Source organism: Pongo abelii, chromosome 5 (assembly GCF_028885655.2).
Source record: "Pongo abelii isolate AG06213 chromosome 5, NHGRI_mPonAbe1-v2.0_pri, whole genome shotgun sequence".
In the NCBI taxonomy this organism is placed as follows: Eukaryota; Metazoa; Chordata; class Mammalia; order Primates; family Hominidae; genus Pongo; species Pongo abelii.
This window is the reverse complement of record NC_071990.2, coordinates 34,987,483-35,004,910: the sequence shown is the minus strand read 5'-3', so window position 1 is coordinate 35,004,910 and position 17,428 is coordinate 34,987,483.

Here is a 17,428-nt window from a genome sequence, read left to right as displayed (position 1 = left end):
TGCAATGGCGCGATCTCAGCTCACCGCAACCTCCACCTCCCGGGTTCAAGCGATTCTCCTGCTTCAGCCCCCCAAATAGCTGGGATTACAGGTGTGCGCCACCATGCCTGGCTAATTTTGTATTTTTAGTAGAGACTGGGTTTCTCCATGTTGGTCAGCTTGTCTCCAACTCCCGACCTCAGGTGATCAGCCCGTCTTGGCCTCCCAAAGTTCTGGGATTACAGGCATGAGCCACCGCACACAGCCGGGACTAGCTTGACTTTTTTTTTTTTTTTTTTTTTTTTGAGACAGAGTCTTGCTCTGTCACCCAGGCTGGAGTGCAGTGGCGCAATCTCAGCTCACTGCAAACTCCGCCTCCCGGGTTCACGCCATTCTCCTGCCTCAGCCTCTTGAGTAGCTGGGACTACAGGTGCCTGCCACCACACCCGGCTAATTTTTTATATTTTTAGTAGAGACGGGGTTTCACTGTGTTAGCCAGGATGGTCTCGATCTCCTGACCTCGTGATCTGCCCGCCTCGGCCTCCCAAAGTGCTGGGATTACAGGCGTGAGCCACCACGCCCGGCCTAGCCTGACTTTTTAAAAGATATTGGATATATTATATAAAGAGCTCTTACAAAATAACAATAAAATTACCATCAACTCAATAGAAAAATACAAATGAAAAGGAAATGTATATATAAATGTCCTTTATACATCTGAAAAAATACTCATCCTCACTACAAGATGAATTTAAATTAAAAATTACTGAGATACCATTTATCACTTACTGGATTAGTAAAAATCCAAAAAATTGATATCACTTTGAATAGCCATGACTATAGGTAAATAGGAACCGTCATACATGTGTAAATTTAAACAGTTCCTGTTGAAGACAGTTTGACAGTGTCTACGAAAATTCCCTGTGTATACACCTGGTAACTCACCAATTCCATTTCTAGGAATTTATCCTACAGTTATAGTTACAGGATTGCAAAATGATGTGTATACAAGATTACTCATTGAAGCACTCTTTGGAAAAAAGAGCAAAAGTCTGTAAACTTAAATCCCCATCAACAAGGGCCTGGTTAAATACATTATGGGACATGCATATAGCAGAATAGTACGCACCTATAGGAAACAATGAGAAGTATCTGTGTATACTGACATGAAGAACTCTCAAAGATATATTAATTGAAGAAAGCAAGGTGCAGATCAGTGTTTATAGTAGATACCATTTATATATATATATATATATATATATTTTTTTTTTTTTTGAGACGGAGTCTTGCTCTGTCACCCAGGCTGGAGTGGTGGTGTGACCTCGGCTCACTGCAACCTCTGACTCCCGGGTTGACGCCATTCTCCTGTCTCAGCCTCCCGAGCAGCTGGGACTACAGGCACTCTCCACCACGCCTGGCTAATTTTTTTTTGTATTTTTAGTAGAGACAAGGTTTCACCGTGTTAGCCAGGATGGTCTCGATCTCCTGACCTTGTGATCAGCCCATCTCGGCCTCCCAAAGTGCTGGGATTACAGGCGTGAGCCACCGCGCCCGGCCTGATACCATTTATATTAAAAAGAGAGATACTAACTATTTATATTATTTTATAAATGCATTACAAATCTCAAAGGATCACAGAGCTTTGAGAAGCCAAGGTGGGAGCATCACTTGAACCCAGGAGTCTGAGACCAGCTTGGGCAACATAGGGAGACCTTCATCTCTACAAAAAAGTTTTGGGTTTTTTTTTTTTGAGACAGTCTCGCTCTGTTGCCCAGGCTAGAGTTCAGTGGCATGATCACAGCTCATTGCAACCTCTGTCTCCTGGATTCAAGTGATTCTCCCACCTCACCCTTGCAAATAGCTGGGATTACAAGCACGTGCCACTATGTCCAGCTAATTTTTTTTTTTTTTTTTTTTTTAGTAGAGACTGGGTTTCGCCATGTTGGCCAGGCTGGTCTGGAACTCCTGGCCTCAAGTGACCCATCTCCTCAGCCTCCTAAAGTGCTAGGCTTATTGGTGTAAGCCACTGCACCCAGCCCAAAAAAGTTTTTTGTTTTTTGTTTTTAATTAGCTGGGCATGGTGGCACATACATGTAGTCCCAGCTACTTGGGAGGCAGAGGTGGGAGAATCACTTGAGCCCAGGAGTTCAAGATTACAGTGAGCTATGATTGGACCACTGTACTCCATCCTGACCCTGATCCAGTGAGACCCTGTCTCAAAAAAAAAAAAAACACAACTCTCCAAGGAGCTAAGAAACTAGAAATAGTGGTTATCTGTTGTGAAGGGTAGAGGTGGGAGGGATGTATTTCACTCTATACTTTTTCAAAAGTTTGATGTTTAAACTATGAATTTTAAAAATTAAGTTAATCATTGTTAAACAATAAAGAAAGGAAATAAAAAGAAAATAACATGGTGGGAGGGGCCCACCACATGTCATGGCTGCCATTGTGGGACCATTTCTCAGAACCACACCCTACAAGCCCAGTGTGGTAGCTCACGCCTGTAATCCCAGCACTTTGGGAGGCTGAGGCAGGGGGATCACTTGAGGTTAGGAGTTCAAGACCAGCCTGGCTAACATGGCGAAACCCTGTCCGTACTAAAAATACAAAATTAGCCAGGCATGATGGTGCGCGCCTGTAGTCCCAGCTACTTGGGAGGCTGAGGCAGGCGAACCACTTGAACCCAGGAGGCGGAGGTTGCAGTGAGCTGAGATGACGCCACTGCACTTTAACCTGGGTGACAGAGCCAGATTCCGTCTCAAAAAAAAAAAAAAAGCCACACCCTACAAACTGCCTTCTTCGTCAGACAGGCTCATCATTGGAAGAAGGGACACGCAGTCTCCCAGACTGGCAACCTTGTACTCACTCCCAGACTGGCAACCTTGTACTCACTCCCAGACTAGCAACCTTGTACTCACTCCCAGACTAGCAACCTTGTACTTACTCCCCGCTCTTCCCAAATCCTTGCAATTGTGCAATGGGGCAGGGCTGCTTTGTTGGGTCAGCAGAGTGCAGGTGATTCGGCTTGGTTGATGACTCTAATCTAGGCTGTGTCAGTGACACGTGAGGATTATTCTGCTTGGGAAAGGAGGCAGTGAAATCAACCTTAGATTTAAGTCCCGAGAACCCCAGGCTCTTGTTCCTAACCTTCTTGGATGTCCTTTAAAATCCTTCATTTGCTCACCAAAGAAGTCTGTTTGGACTTCTTGACCCCTGAGTTTAAAGAAGTGGGTGCTTGTTTGATTCGACACTAATGTGAAGTACTAGGGACCTGTAATCTGGGGGTAAGCAAAGATTTCTTAGGACATAGAAAACAATGGTCATCTGAAAATTGGATAAATTAAACTCCATCAGAATCTATTAATAAAACTTCAGCTCATGACATAGACTGAGAAAATACTCATAAACATTTATTTCACAAAGGAGTTGGATCCAGAATATATTTTTTAAACTCTTACAAATCAATGAAAAAAAAACATAAAAAGTTTTTAATGGGAAAAGACTTGAACAGGTCGGGCAGAGTGACTCATACCTGTAATCCCACCATTTAGGGAAGCCAAGGAGGAAGGATTACTTGAGCCCAGGAGTTTGAGATCAGCCCAGGCAACATGGTGAGACACATCTCTACAAAATAAAAACAGATGGGAGGATCGTTTGAACCGCCGAGGTTAAGGCTGCAGTGAGCTGCGATTGTGCCACTGCATTCCAGCTTGGGCAACCGAGCAACCGGGCAAGACTCTGTCTCAAAAAAAAAAAAAAAAAAAAAAAAAAAGACTTGAACACTTCACAAAAGAAAGTATACAAAAGGCCAAAAAGCCCATTTAAAAAGTGCTTGAAAATAATATTAATCATTGTGGAAGTGCAAAGCAAAACCACAAAGAGATATTATCACAACCATAATGGTTACAATTTTAAAAACAGAAAGTAGGGGCTGGACGTGGTGGCTCACGCCTATAATCCCAACACTTTGGGAGGCCAAGGCAGGTGGATCACCTGAGATCAGGGGTTCAAGACCAGCCTGGCCAACATGGCAAAACTCCGTCTCTATTAAAAATACAAAAAATTAGCTGGGCGTGGTGGCGCGCACCTGTAATCCCAGCTACCAGTAGGGGCTGAGGCAGAATTGCTTGAACCCAGGAGGCAGAGGTTTCAGTGAGCCAATATCGCGCCACTGCACTCCAGCCTGGGCGACAGAGCAAGACTCATTAAAAAAAAAAAAAAAAAAAAAAAGTAGGGCTGGGCATGGTGGCCACTAGCTGTGTCTGGGCTGTCAACTGGGAATGAACACTAGGGAAATTGCTGAGTAATGGAAATTATGGAAGTGTCCTGTATGTTGATAAGAGTATGGATTACGTGAAGGTAGGCATTTGTCAAAACCCATCAAATTGTGCACTTAAGATTTGTGCAAGCAGGCCAGCCCTGGTGGCTCATGCCTGTAATCCCAGCACTTTGGTTGACCTAGGCAGGCAGATGACCTGAGGTCAGGAGTTTGAGACCAGCCTGACCAACATGGTGAAACCCCATCTCTACTAAAAAATACAAAAAATTGGCCGGGCGCAGTGGCTCATGCCTGTAATCCCAGCACTTTGGGAGGCTGAGGTGGGCAGATCACGAGGTCAGAAGTTTGAGACCAGCCTGGCCAATATGGTGAAACCCCGTCTCTACTAAAAAATACAAAAATTAGCCAGGCATGGTGGCGTGCGCCTGTAGTCCCAGCTACTCAGGAGGCTGAGGCAGGAGAATTGCTGGAACCCGGGAGGTGGAGGTTGCAGTGAGCCAAGATCAAGCCAGTGTACTCCAGCCTGGGCGACAGAGTGAGACTCCGTCTCAAAATAAATAAATAAATAAATAAATTAGCGGGGCATGGTGGTGGGCACCTGTAATGCCAGCTACTTGGGAGGCTGAGGCAGGAGAATTGCTTGAACCTGGGAGGCAGAGGTTGCAGTGAGCCAAGATTGTGCCACTACACTCCAGCCTGAGCAACAGAGCAAGACAGAGCAAGACTCTGTCTCCGGAAAAAAAAATTGTGCTGGTGCGGTAGCTCAAGCCTGTAATTTCAACATTTTGGGAGGCTGAGGAAGGAGGCTTGAGCCCAGGAGTTCCAGACAAGCCTAGGCAACATAGTGAGACCCTGTCTCTACAAAAAAAATGTTTCAAAAATTAGCCAGATGTGCTAGTGCATGTCTGTAGTCCCAGCTACTCAGGAGGCTGACCAGGGAGGGTCACTTGAGCACAGGAGGTTGAGGCTACAGTAAGCTGTGATCATGCCACTGCTTTCCATCCTGGATGACAGAGCAAGACCCTGACTCAAAAATAACCAAACCAAACCAAAATAAAATGTTACTGGAAAAAGGGTCCGGGTCCAGACCACAAGAGGTCTGGATCATGCACAGAAAGAATTCAAGGTGAGTTGCAGAATGCAGTTAGAAGTGATGGTTTATTGACAACTACTGAGTTACAGCATACAGTGCCCTCAGAAAGCAGGAGGAGGAACTTCTGGTTTTAAACTTTTTTTTTTTTTTTTTTTTTTTTTTTTTTGAGAAGGAGTCTCACTCTGTCACCCAGGCTGGAGTGCAGTGGAACGATCTTGGCTAACTGCAACCTCCGCCTCCTAGGTTCAAGCGATTCTCCCACCTCAGCCTCCCGAGTAGCTGGGATTACAGGCACCCAACATCACGCCCGGCTAATTTTGGTATTTTTGTGGAGATGAGGTTTCACCATGTTGGCCAGGCTGGTCTTGAACTCCCGACCTCAGGTGATCCTCCCACCTCAGCCTCCCAAAGTGCTGGGATTACAGGCATAAGCCACTGCACCCAGCCTAAACATTTTTTTCATTTTTTGGGACAGGGTTTTATTCTGTCACCCAATCTGGAGTGCAGTGGTGCAATCACAGCTCACAGCAGCCTTGGCCTCCCAGGTCCAAGCAGTCTTCCCCCCTTAGCCTCCTGAGTGGCTAGGAATACAGGCACATGCCATCAATGCAGGAATTTTTTTCTTTTTTTCAGATGGCGTCTCACTCTATTGTCCAGGCTGGAGTGCAGTGGTGCCATCTTGACTCACCACAACACCTGCCTCCCGGGTTCAAGCAATTCTCCTGCCTCAGCCTCTCAAGTAGCTGGGATTACAGGTGCCCACCACCATGCCTGTCTAATTTTTTTGTATTTTAGTAGAGATGGGGTTTCACCATATTGGCCAGGCTGGTTTCAAACTCCTGACCTCAAGTGATCTGCCCACTTCAGGCTCCTTAAGTGCTAGGATTACAGGCATGAGCCACTGCACCCGGCCTAGGAATTTTTTCTGGGTCACTCTGTAAGCCGGGGACCTCTGGCCGGCAATGCCCCGGCCAAGCCTTGCTCGGGCACACTACTTGCTGCAGGAGACAGCCCGCTTATTTGGCCCGCCCAGGCCAGGTCTGGCTTGCACACTGGTTCCCAACTTCTTGTCATGTGCCCAAGAAGAATGAGGATGTGCTGACAATCAAAGAGTGAGCAAGACGGGGAGTTTTATTGAGTGATGAAACAGCTTTCAGTGGAGAGGGGATGTGGGGGTGGTCCCCCTACCCAAAGGCGGGAAAGTCCCCTGTGTAGCTGGGTCTGGGGCATTTTATGGACTTAGAATGGGAAGTACATGCTGATTGGTTTGTGAGCATGCAAAAAAGGTTAAAGTGAAGACACCACTCAAAGGTGGGCGTGACAGTGTAGAAAACCAGTTAGGAAAGGGTAGGTATATGTAAAATAGGGGAAGGGTAGAGGTCAAACAGAGGAAGGCATATCAAACTGGAAGACAAGCTCTCAATCTGGTCTGAGGATTTAACTTGTAGCTTGGCTTTCAGACTTTAAACTGTGTTCAGGTTGGAGGTGGGGTTTCACTGGGTATCTGCCCCTATCTCCCTAGGCATTTGGCTGCCTCTTGTCGCTATCACCACTTCACCTGGCTAATTTTTTTTTTTTTTTGTAAAGACAGGGCCTTGCCATGTTGCCTAAGCTGGTCTTGAACTCCTGGGCTCAAGAGGTCCTCCTGCCTTGGCCTCCCAAAGTGCTAAGATTACAGGTGTAAGCTACTGTGCCCAACCTATAATTTTATTCATTTATTTATTTTCAGACAGAGTCTCACTTTGTTGCCCAGGCTGGAGTGCAGTGGTGTGATCTTGGCTTACTGCAACCTCTGCCTCCCGGGTTCAAGCAATTCTCCTGCCTCAGCCTCCCGAGTAGCTGAGGATCACAGGCACCCTCCAGCATGTCCAGCTAATTTTTGTATTTTTAGTAGAGATGGGGTTTCACCATGTTGGCCAGGCTGGTCTCGAACTCCTGATCTCAGGTGATCCGCCTGCCTCGGCCTCCCAAAGTGCTTGGATTACAGGTGTCAGCCACCGCGCCAGGCCTATAATAATAATTATTATTATTGTTATTGAGATGGAGTCTTTCTCTGTTGCCCAGACTAGAGTGCAGTGGCGTGATCTCGGCTCACTGCAACCTCCACCTCCCGGGTTCAAGCGATTCTCCTGCCTCAGCTTCCTGAATAGCTGGGATTACAGGCGCCTGCCACCACGCCCGGCTAATTTGTATTTTCAGTAGAGACAAGTTTTCACCATTTGGTCAGGCTGGTCTTGAACTCCTGACCTCATGATCTGCCCACCTCAGCCTCCCAAAGTGCTGGGATTACAGGCGTGAGCCACCGTAACTGGCAGATAGAGTCAGTTTTTTTTTTTAATTTTATTATTATTATACTTTAAGCTTTAGGGTACATGTGCACAGCGTGAGTAAGTTTTTAAAGTGGTGTCACCTTGGCTCTCCTATGCTCCTGCTTCCCTAACATAATCCAAAAAACTAAAAAGATTTCTCCACTTCATGTCCATCTGCCCCCGCAAAAAGGCCCTGTAAATAAATATTGACTATAGTTGGTAGATTAGGCTTGAGTAAATGAGAAAACATACTGAAGGTAATGGAAACCAGTGCTCCTACTGTTGGAAAAGGAAGTTACAAAAATGGGGAGAAGGAAAGTAACTATGTGATGTTGGATTAGACTTGGAGGTATCAACATGAACTCTTGGCTTTATACAAATTTCCTGGCTTTGTCCACTGACAGAGCCTACAGAAGCAGCCACAGAGCATACCTAGCTCCCAGATCTTGGTTTCTGAATTCCATTCTCCAACAAAAGGAACCAGGGCTTCTGGGAGAAGACTGCTGCAGAGAAAGTGTAAGATGAACCTGAAATATATTCTTATGCTACAAAGTAAGAAAATGCTCAAAGAATGTTGGGGATATATCAAAAGAACAAAGAAGCCAGTTTAAGGGGCTCCTGCTCGCCAAATCTGGGACAATCTGGCCATCAAAAATAAAAGACAATCCAAGGCTGGGTGCAGTGGCTCATGCTTGTAATTCTAGCACTTTGGGAGGCCGAGGCAGGCAGATCACCTGAGGTCAGGAGTTCGTGACCAGCCTGGCCAAAATGGTGAAACCCCGTCTCTACAAAAATATAAAAATCAGCCAGGCATGGTGGCGGTTGCCTGTAATCCCAGCTACTCGGGAGGCTGAGGCAGGAGAATTGCTTGAACCCAGGAGGCAGAGGTTGCAGGGAGGCAGAGGTTGCAGTGAGCCAAGATTGCGCCATTGCACTCCAGCCTGGGTGACAGAGCAAGACTCCGTCTCAAAATGAATAAATAAATAAACAAAATAAAAAAAGACAAGTCCCTGCAGTGGTTCATACCTATAATCCTAGCACTTTGGGAGGCCAAGGTAGGAGAATCACTTGCGCCCATGAGTTCAAGATGAGCTCTGGCAACATAGCGAGATTTGCTCTGAACAAAAATTTTTAAAAGTTGACTGGGTGTGGTGGCACATACCTGTAGTCCTAGCTACTCAGGGCAGTTTGGGAGCTGGGTGAGATGGGGGATGACTTGAGCCAAAGGGGTCAAGATTGCAGTGAGCCACGATTGTGTCACTGCACCCCAGCCTGGGTGGCAGAGCGAGAACCCTGCCTCAAAAAATGAAAAATAAGGCCGGGCGCGGTGGCTCACGCCTGTAATCCCAGCACTTTTGGGAGGCTGAGGTGGGCGGATCATGAGGTCAAGAGATCAAGACCATCCTAGCTAACTTGGTGAAACCCGTCTCTACTAAAAATACAAAAATTACCTGGGCGTGGTGGTGTGTGCCTGTAGTCCCAGCTACTCGGGAGACTGAGGCAGGAGAATCGCTTGAACCCAGGATGCAGAGGTTGCAGTGAGCTGAGATCACACTGCTGCACTCCAGACTTCTGACAGAGTGAAACTCTGTTTCAAAAAAATACATAAATAAAATAAAATAAAAATCAATAAAAGATGGTAGTGAATTATAACCCAATTAATAAAATATAGATCTACAAATCTATTATGATATAATTAAACAAATTAATAAGTAAATAAATGGCGAAAAAGGAAAAGATCTTCCTTATGGTAGACTTACATCTACTAAATATAGAAAAAACAATGGAGTTAGAAAATCATCATAGAGGCCGGATTTGGTGGCTCATGTCTGTAATCCCACCACTTTGGGAGGCCAAGGCAAGCAGATCACCTGAGGCCAGGAGTTTGAGACCAGCCTGGCCAACATGGTGAACTCTCCGTCTCTACTAAAAATACAAAAATTAGCTAGGCCTAATGGCACACACCTGTAGTCCCAGCTACTAGGGAGGCTGAGGCTCGAGAATCACTTGAACCGGGGAGGCAGAGATTGCAGTGAGCTGAGATCGCTCCACCGCACTCCAGTCTGGGTGACTCTGCCTCAAAAAAACAAAAAAGGAAAAAAGAATCATGGATGCTAAAACTTGAGGGTTAAACAATAATGAGGAACAGCCTCAAAGACTACCCCCACAAATTACTTTTTAATTATATAGAGGAAATTAATAACTTTACAGAGAGCAATCTGGTAGCCCCACCATTAATCAAGTGATTAAAACCAACTATCAATTTTAGAACAAACCAACTTTATATACCTCCTGAAATGATATTATAGTCCTGTATAACTGCATAATTTGAACCTAAGGATGAGGAAAGATTAGCCAAACAAAAATTGAGTGACATTCTGCAAAATAAATAGCTGTACTTTTTTGTGGCAGGGTGTCACTCTGTTGCCCATGCTGGAGTGCAGTGGTATGATCATGGCTCACTGCAGCCTTTACCTCCTTGGCTCAAGCAGTTCTCCCACCTCAGCCTCCTGAGTAGCTGGGTCTACAGGTGCTCACCATCACGCCCAGCTTTTTTTTTTAGAGACGGGGTCTCACTATGTTGTCCAGGTGGATCTTGAGTATTTTTAGTAGAGACGGGGGTTTCATCATGTTGGCCAGGCTGGTCTCGAACTCCTAGCCTCAGGTGATCCTCCCTCCTCAGTCTCCCAAAGTATTGAGATTACAGGCATGAGGCACCACACCTGGCCAATAGCTGTACTTTCCAAAAATGTCCAGGTCAAGAAAGACAAAGTAAGGCTAGAGAACTGTTCCAGATTAGACTAAAAACACATGATCCGGAATTGAAAAAATATGATCCTGAATTGAAAATTATCTTGAGAACAGAAATGGGTTAAATGAATACTATTTAGACAATTGCCAAAATTTGATTATGGACTATATTCGTTTCCTACAGCTGCTATGGTGAATTACTACAAATTTGGTGGCTTAAAATAACACACATTTATTTTCTTATAGCTCTGAAGGTCAGGAGGATGAAGCCAGTTTCACTGGGCTGAAATCAAGATGTTAACAGAGTTGAACTCCCTATGGACTGGTAAAGCACACATTGTCTCCAGTTTACTCTTTTTTTTTTTTGAGACGGGGTTTCACTCTTGTTGCCTAGGCTGGAGTGCAATGGCATGATCTTGGCTCACTGCAACCTCTGCCTCCCGTGTTCAAGTGATTCTCCTGCCTCAGCCTCCCAAGTAGCTGGGATTACCGACATGTGCCACCACGTCCAGCTGATTTTTTATTGTTAGTAGAGGCGGGTTTTCACCATGTGGATCATGCTGGTCTCTAACTCCTAACCTCAGGTGATCCACCCGTCTCAGCCTCCCAAAGTTCTGGGATTACAGGTGTGAGCCACTGTGCCCAGCCACCAGTTTACTCTTGAATAATTCAGAAATATATACAAAATGGGGCACAATATAAACATGGGAAATCTAGGTAAAGGTACCGTTTTTGTGACTCATCTGTAAGTTTGAGATTATGTTAAAATTTAAATGGATCAAAAGAATAATTATTACCAATAATACAGGCAGGGATATAAGCATAAATTTTCATGTTAGTTCTAAAGTCAATGGGATGAGTTCCTAACTAGAGTCAGAAAACTCTGTTAAATAATAACACTTCTTTGCATTTGGAGGATGCTTATTTTCCAAATCATTTCACAGCTATTGCCTTATTTGCTTCTTGCAGTAACCACAGGAAGTCAGAAGAGCAGATATTTTTATTCCTATTGGACAAATGAAAAAAAATGAAGCATGGAAGAGTTAATTGAATCACCTAAGATTCCACACACATAAGTGGCAGAGTTCGAGATTAGAAACTCTCTTCTGATTCTCCTATGCTAGGTGTAAAAGAGTAGTCAAGAGTGGTTATAGGTACAGCTTAAGACAGACCTGTACTGAAATCCACTTGAGTCCTGGCTACAACTTGTGTAGCTGTATTACTCAGGGTAGGCAAGGTTATGTAGTGGTGACAAATAAACCCTGAAATATCAACAGCTTAACAGAACAAAGATTTATTTGTTGTTCCCATTTACAGTGTAATGTGGGCCCATCAGCTCTTTTTTTTTTTTTTCTTTTTTTGACAGGGTCTCACTCTGTAGCCCAGGCTGGAATGCAGTGGCACAATCACAGCTCACTGCAGCCTCAACCTCCCAGGCTCAAGCAATCCTCCCACCTCAGCCTCCCAAGTAGCTGGAACCACAGATGCACACCACCTCACCCGGCTAATTTTTGTATTTTTTGTAGAGTTGGGATCTCCCTGTGTTGACCAAGCTAGACAGTCAGCTCTCTTGAGTGGCTCTCCTCCAAGCAGTTACTCAGGGATCTAGGTTCTGTCCTTAGGAGGAGTAGCTGGGGTGGATCCTTTGTTTCCAGCCGTGCAGATAAGGAAGAGAAAGTGGAACTTTGTGTGGAATGTTTTAAACCTGGAAATGGGGCATAGCACATCTAAAATCTATGGACCCGAATTCAGTCACATGGGTCCACCTCCAAGCATGGAGTTCTGGGAAATGCAGTCTTTCTGTGTGCTCGGGGGAAAATAAAACAGTTCAGGCCAGGCACAGTGGCTCATGCTTGTAATCCCAGCACTTTGGGAGGCCAAGGCGGGCGGATCACCTGAGGTCAGGAGTTCGAGACCAGCCTGGCTAACATGGTAAAACCCCGTTTCTACTAAAAATACAAAAAAATTTGCTGGGTGTGGTGGCGTGTGCCTATAATCCCAGCTACTTGGGAGGCTGAGGCAGGAGAATCACTTGAACCCGGGAGGTGGAGGTTGCAGTGAGCTGAGACTGCACCATTGTACTCCAGCTTGGGCAACAAGAGCGAAACTCCATCTCAAAAAACAAAACAAAACAAAACAAAAAAACCCAGTTCAGTGCATACCTAAGTTTGACTCTGCCATACTAGCTATTGTAAACTTGAGTAATTTATTTAATCTCCTAAATATTCTCATTCATCAAATGCAGACAATAATACCACAGAGAGTATTGTATTGAATGAAGGACAAAATGTACATGGCATGTATAGCACAGTGCCTGGCACTGTAAATCATAAATGGGAGTTATTAGTTTTTGTTTGTTTGTTGTTATTAAGACAGGCTCTCCCTCTGCCACACAGGCTGGAGTGCAGTGGCACAATCACAGCTAACTGCAGCCTTGACTTCCCTGGCTCAAGTGATCTTCCCACCTCAGCCTCCTAAGCAGCTGGGACTCCAGGTACACTCCACTATGCCCAGCTAATTTTATTTATTTATGTATTTATGTATTTATTTATTTTTGTAGCAATGGGGACTCACTATGTTGCCCAGGCTGGTTGTGAACTCCTGGGTTCAAGCCATTCTTCTGCCTCAGCCTCCCAAAATGGTGGAATTAAGGCGTAAGCCACCGGGCCTGGCCAGTTATTAGTATTATAGAATTTCTCATGTCTCTTACAGTCCTGGTTATGTCAATTCCCTGGCCAGTAGTGGAGATGACAAACCTTTCCACGTGGTATCCATTTGTTCCTTGCTCTCTGCCCACAATATAATGTACGTTGGTTTCATCAAAAGGAAAGATTAAGGCCTTGGAGCAGGGCCCACTTGACAGGATGTAATGTGAAGAGCAGTGGGTTACAAGTGTCATTTTGCAAGATATGCCCTAATGCAGAGGCTTGGGAACAGTGGAGGCACCCAGAACCCTCCAGGGGTGGCTGAGATGGCCCCTCTTGTTCTTAACAACAGGTGTTGGCAGACTTCCAACAAAGCTGCCAAGGAGTCTATTCTCTCTGGAATTTAAAGGGAGAGGACAGGGTGGTGTCCACAGGAGGTGAGGGGCAGCAGCTGTCCAGAGCTTACAGATTTCTCCATACTCAATGGCACTGTAATTTAAGTGGCTCAACTAAGGCCTGTCCAAAAAGGCCCACATAGGAACACCCTGCACCTCCCAAAAACAGAACATGGAGATTCATGAGCAGGATGTAGGGTGGACTCCCTGCAAAGAGTCATGCATGACCGTTTATTTTCTGCTGGGTAGAAATGTCCCTTTCAGTTTGGAAATGGAGACTGAGAGCCAGCATTTAGGAACCGAACCCCTCATAGACTTTACCCCATTTCTGACACACAGCCAAACCGCGATTTGGCCCCTCAACACGGAAGGCTGCTTAACTTTCTAGTTCGTGACCAGAGTTGAGAAGTTCAGCACATTTGGCAAACAATGTAATTCACGCTGGTGTAGCCAAATTAATCCTCTTTTAGGTTAGTAGATGTCCAAGTTTTCTTTGTTTTACGTACTAGCAGATTTGGGCTGGGTGCAGCGGCTCGCGCCTGTAATCCCAGCACTTTGGGAGGCCAAGGCGGGCGGATCACAAGATCAAGACCATCCTGGCCAACATGGTAAAACCCCTTCTCTACTAAAAATACAAAAATTAGCTGGGTGTGGTGGCGCGCACCTGTAGTCCCAGCTACTCGGGAGGCTGAGGCAGGAGAATCGCTTGAACCCGGGAAGCAGAAAAACTAGCAGATTTGGGAACACAGTAAAGTAAAAACTCAAGACTCTAGGCTGGGCGTGGTGGCTCACGCTTGCAATCCCAGCACTTTGGGAGGCCAAGGCGGGCGGATCACGAGGTCAGGAGATCAATACCACGGTGAAACCCCATCTCTACTAAAAATATAAAAAAAATTAGCTGGGCGTGGTGGCGGGCGCCTGTAATCCCAGCTACTTGGAGAGGCTGAGGCAGGAGAATGGCGTGAACCCGGGAGGCGGAGCTTGCAGTGAGCTGAGATCGCGCCACTGCACTCCAGCACTCCAGCCTGGGTGACAGAGCGAGACTCCATCTCAAACAAAAACAAAAACAAAAACAAAAAAAACTCAAGACTCTAGATCCATTTTTAAAAATTAATTAATTAATTTATTTATTTATTTTTGAGATGGAGTCTCACTCTTGTCGCCCAGGCTGGAGTGCAATGGCACCATATCAGCTCACTGCAAACTCTGTCCCCTGGTTCAAGCGATTCTCCCACCTTAGCATCCCTAGTAGCTGGGGTTATAAGCGCCTGCCGCCACACCTGAGTAATTTTTGTATTTTTTTTGACTTTTTTTTGACACGGAGTCTTACTTTGTTGCCCAGACTGGAGTGCAGTGGCATGATATCTTGGCTCACTGCAACCTCTGCCCCCCAGGTTCAAGCGATTCTCCCACCTCAGCCTCTTGAGTAGCTAAGATTACAGGCGCCCGCCACCATGCCCAGCCAATTTTTGTATTTTTAGTAGAGACGGGGTTTCACCATGTTGGCCAGGCTGGCCTCGAACTCCTGACCTCAAGTGATTCACCCGCCTCGGCCTCCAAAAGTGTTGGGATTACAGTACAAGCATGAGCCACTGCTCCCAGCCTTAATTTTTGTGTCTAAGAAAAATTTTTTTTTTCCATAGGGACAGTGTCTTGCTATGTTGCCCAGGCTAGTCTCAAACTCCTGGGCTCAAGCTCTCCACCTGCCTCTGCCTCCCAAAGTGCTGGGATTACAGGCATGAGCCACAGTGCCCAGACTGCCTAGCACTGTTTTTATATAAATAGTGTGTTTATTTGGAATGGCTTGCTGCATAGGTAGATTAAAGCTGTCTCCAAGTCACCCCATGGTGCCACTGCTACCACCCATGACCAGGCATGAAAATAAATGTGTGGAGAGCACTGGAAATCAAAGGTTGTGCTGGGCACAGTGGCTCATGCCTGTAATCTCAGCACTTTGGGAGGCCAAGGTGGATGGATCACTAGAGACCTGCCTGGGCAGCATGGTGAAACCCCATCTACTAAAAATACAAAAATTAGCTGGGCATGGTGGCGCATGCCTGTAATCCCAGTTACACCAGAGGCTGAGGCATGAGAATCTCTTGAGCTTGGGAGGAAGAAGTTGCAGTGAGCCGAGATCGTGTCACTGCCCTCCAGCCTGGGTGACAGAGAGACACTCTGCTAAAAAAAAATAAAATAAAATAAAAAATAAATAAAAAAATTAAATCAAAGGTTGTGGCACACTGCAGTTACCACCAGCATTTTCTGAAGAGTCAAGAAGCGATATAGCAGAAGTTGAGACGACAAGGAAAGCGAGAAAAGTTAAGAAGAGGACGAACTTGCCAAAAGCAAATCTACATTTAAAGGCACTGAATCCCTCTCTACTAGTTCTGGGGAGATTGGCTAAGTAAACCCTGTTGTTAAAAAGGCTTTTCTGGGAGAAGAGTGCAACATGAGGCCATGAATCAAGTGACCCAACTTCACATTCTAAGACCTTCTAGTTCCATTTATGTAACTCTGAACATTTCTTTTTTTTTTTTTTTTGAGACAGAGTCTCACTCTGTTGCCCAGGCTGGAGTGCAGTGGCGCGATCTCGGCTCACTGCAACCTCCACCTCCTGTGTTCAAGCAATTCTTCTGCTTCAGCCTCCGGAGTAGCTGGGACTACAGGCGCGTGCCACCATCCCTGGCTAATTTTTTGTATTTTTAGTAGAGACGGGGTTTCACCGTGTTACCCAGGATGGTCTTGATCTCCTGATCTCGTGATCCGCCCATCTCAGCCTCCCAAACTGCTGGGATTATAGGCATGAGCACCCTGGCCTCCTATGAACATTTCTTAATAGTGACTCTCCTGATCTATCCATTAGGGCCAATGACCCAGACTGCCTCACAGGGTTGTTGTGAGGTTCAAATGAGATAAGGATGTGAGTGTATAATAGGTGATTTGGTTTAGTTTGGTATTTTAATTTCAGTTTACCTAAAAGCTTCTGAGCTTCTTGGAATTTCCAATAAAAAGTTTAGAGAAACTGACAATCATTTCAAATCCAACTTATTCCTTTCTAACCTCCCCTTCTTCTTCCCAACATATATCCCTGTCTAGAAAGTCCCTATAAGTTCCCTCTTATAATACAAACGTCCCTGGGGAAAAGACAAGAGCTGACTTATTTCCAGATAACACCTTAATGGTACATATATGCTTCAGTTAAGAGCTGGAATGGCATAGGAGTTGGGCCCTTGAGAGGGAAGGGAGGACCCCCTGGAGGCTTAAACTCTGTAAAGAGATACAGAAAGCTGATGGCAGACTAAGCAGAAAGCAAACTTGGTCAACTTCCCAATTTTTCTGAGGGAAAAACCTGACAGAACAGGGCCATATTTCAACAATTTTGTTGTATGTGCCAATTCCTATCTAAAGGGTTAGCATTGTTTATTTTCCTCTCTTATAAGATACACATAATTTATACATGTAAATGTATAAATTATTTTTAGGCTGGACATGGTGGCTCACCCCTGTAATCCCGGCACTCTGGGAGAGTGAGACAGAAGGATCCCTTGAGCACAGGAGTTTGAGACCAGCCTGGGCTATGTAGGGAGACCCCGTTTCTATAAAAAATACAAAAATTAGCCAGGCATGGTGGAGTGAACCTGTAATCCCAACTACTTGGGAGGCTGAGGTGGGAGGATAGCTTGAGCCCAGGAGGTTGAGGCAGCAGTGAACCAAGATCATGCCACTACACTCCAGCCTGGGTGGACAGAGTGAGACTCTATCTCAAAATAATAAATAAATTTTTTTAAAAAATCAAAATCCAAAAGAAAGAAAGAAAAAAAGAAAAGAAAGCAAAGCAAGGGTGGATAATAATAGCCCCTCCCTGAAACTAACTCCCTCCATGCTCAGGAATCAAAACCTAATTTTGTAAGACTAATGAAAGGCCACAAGAATAGGATTATGGGGGGGGCCTGAACTCTGCTAAAATATAGGCATAG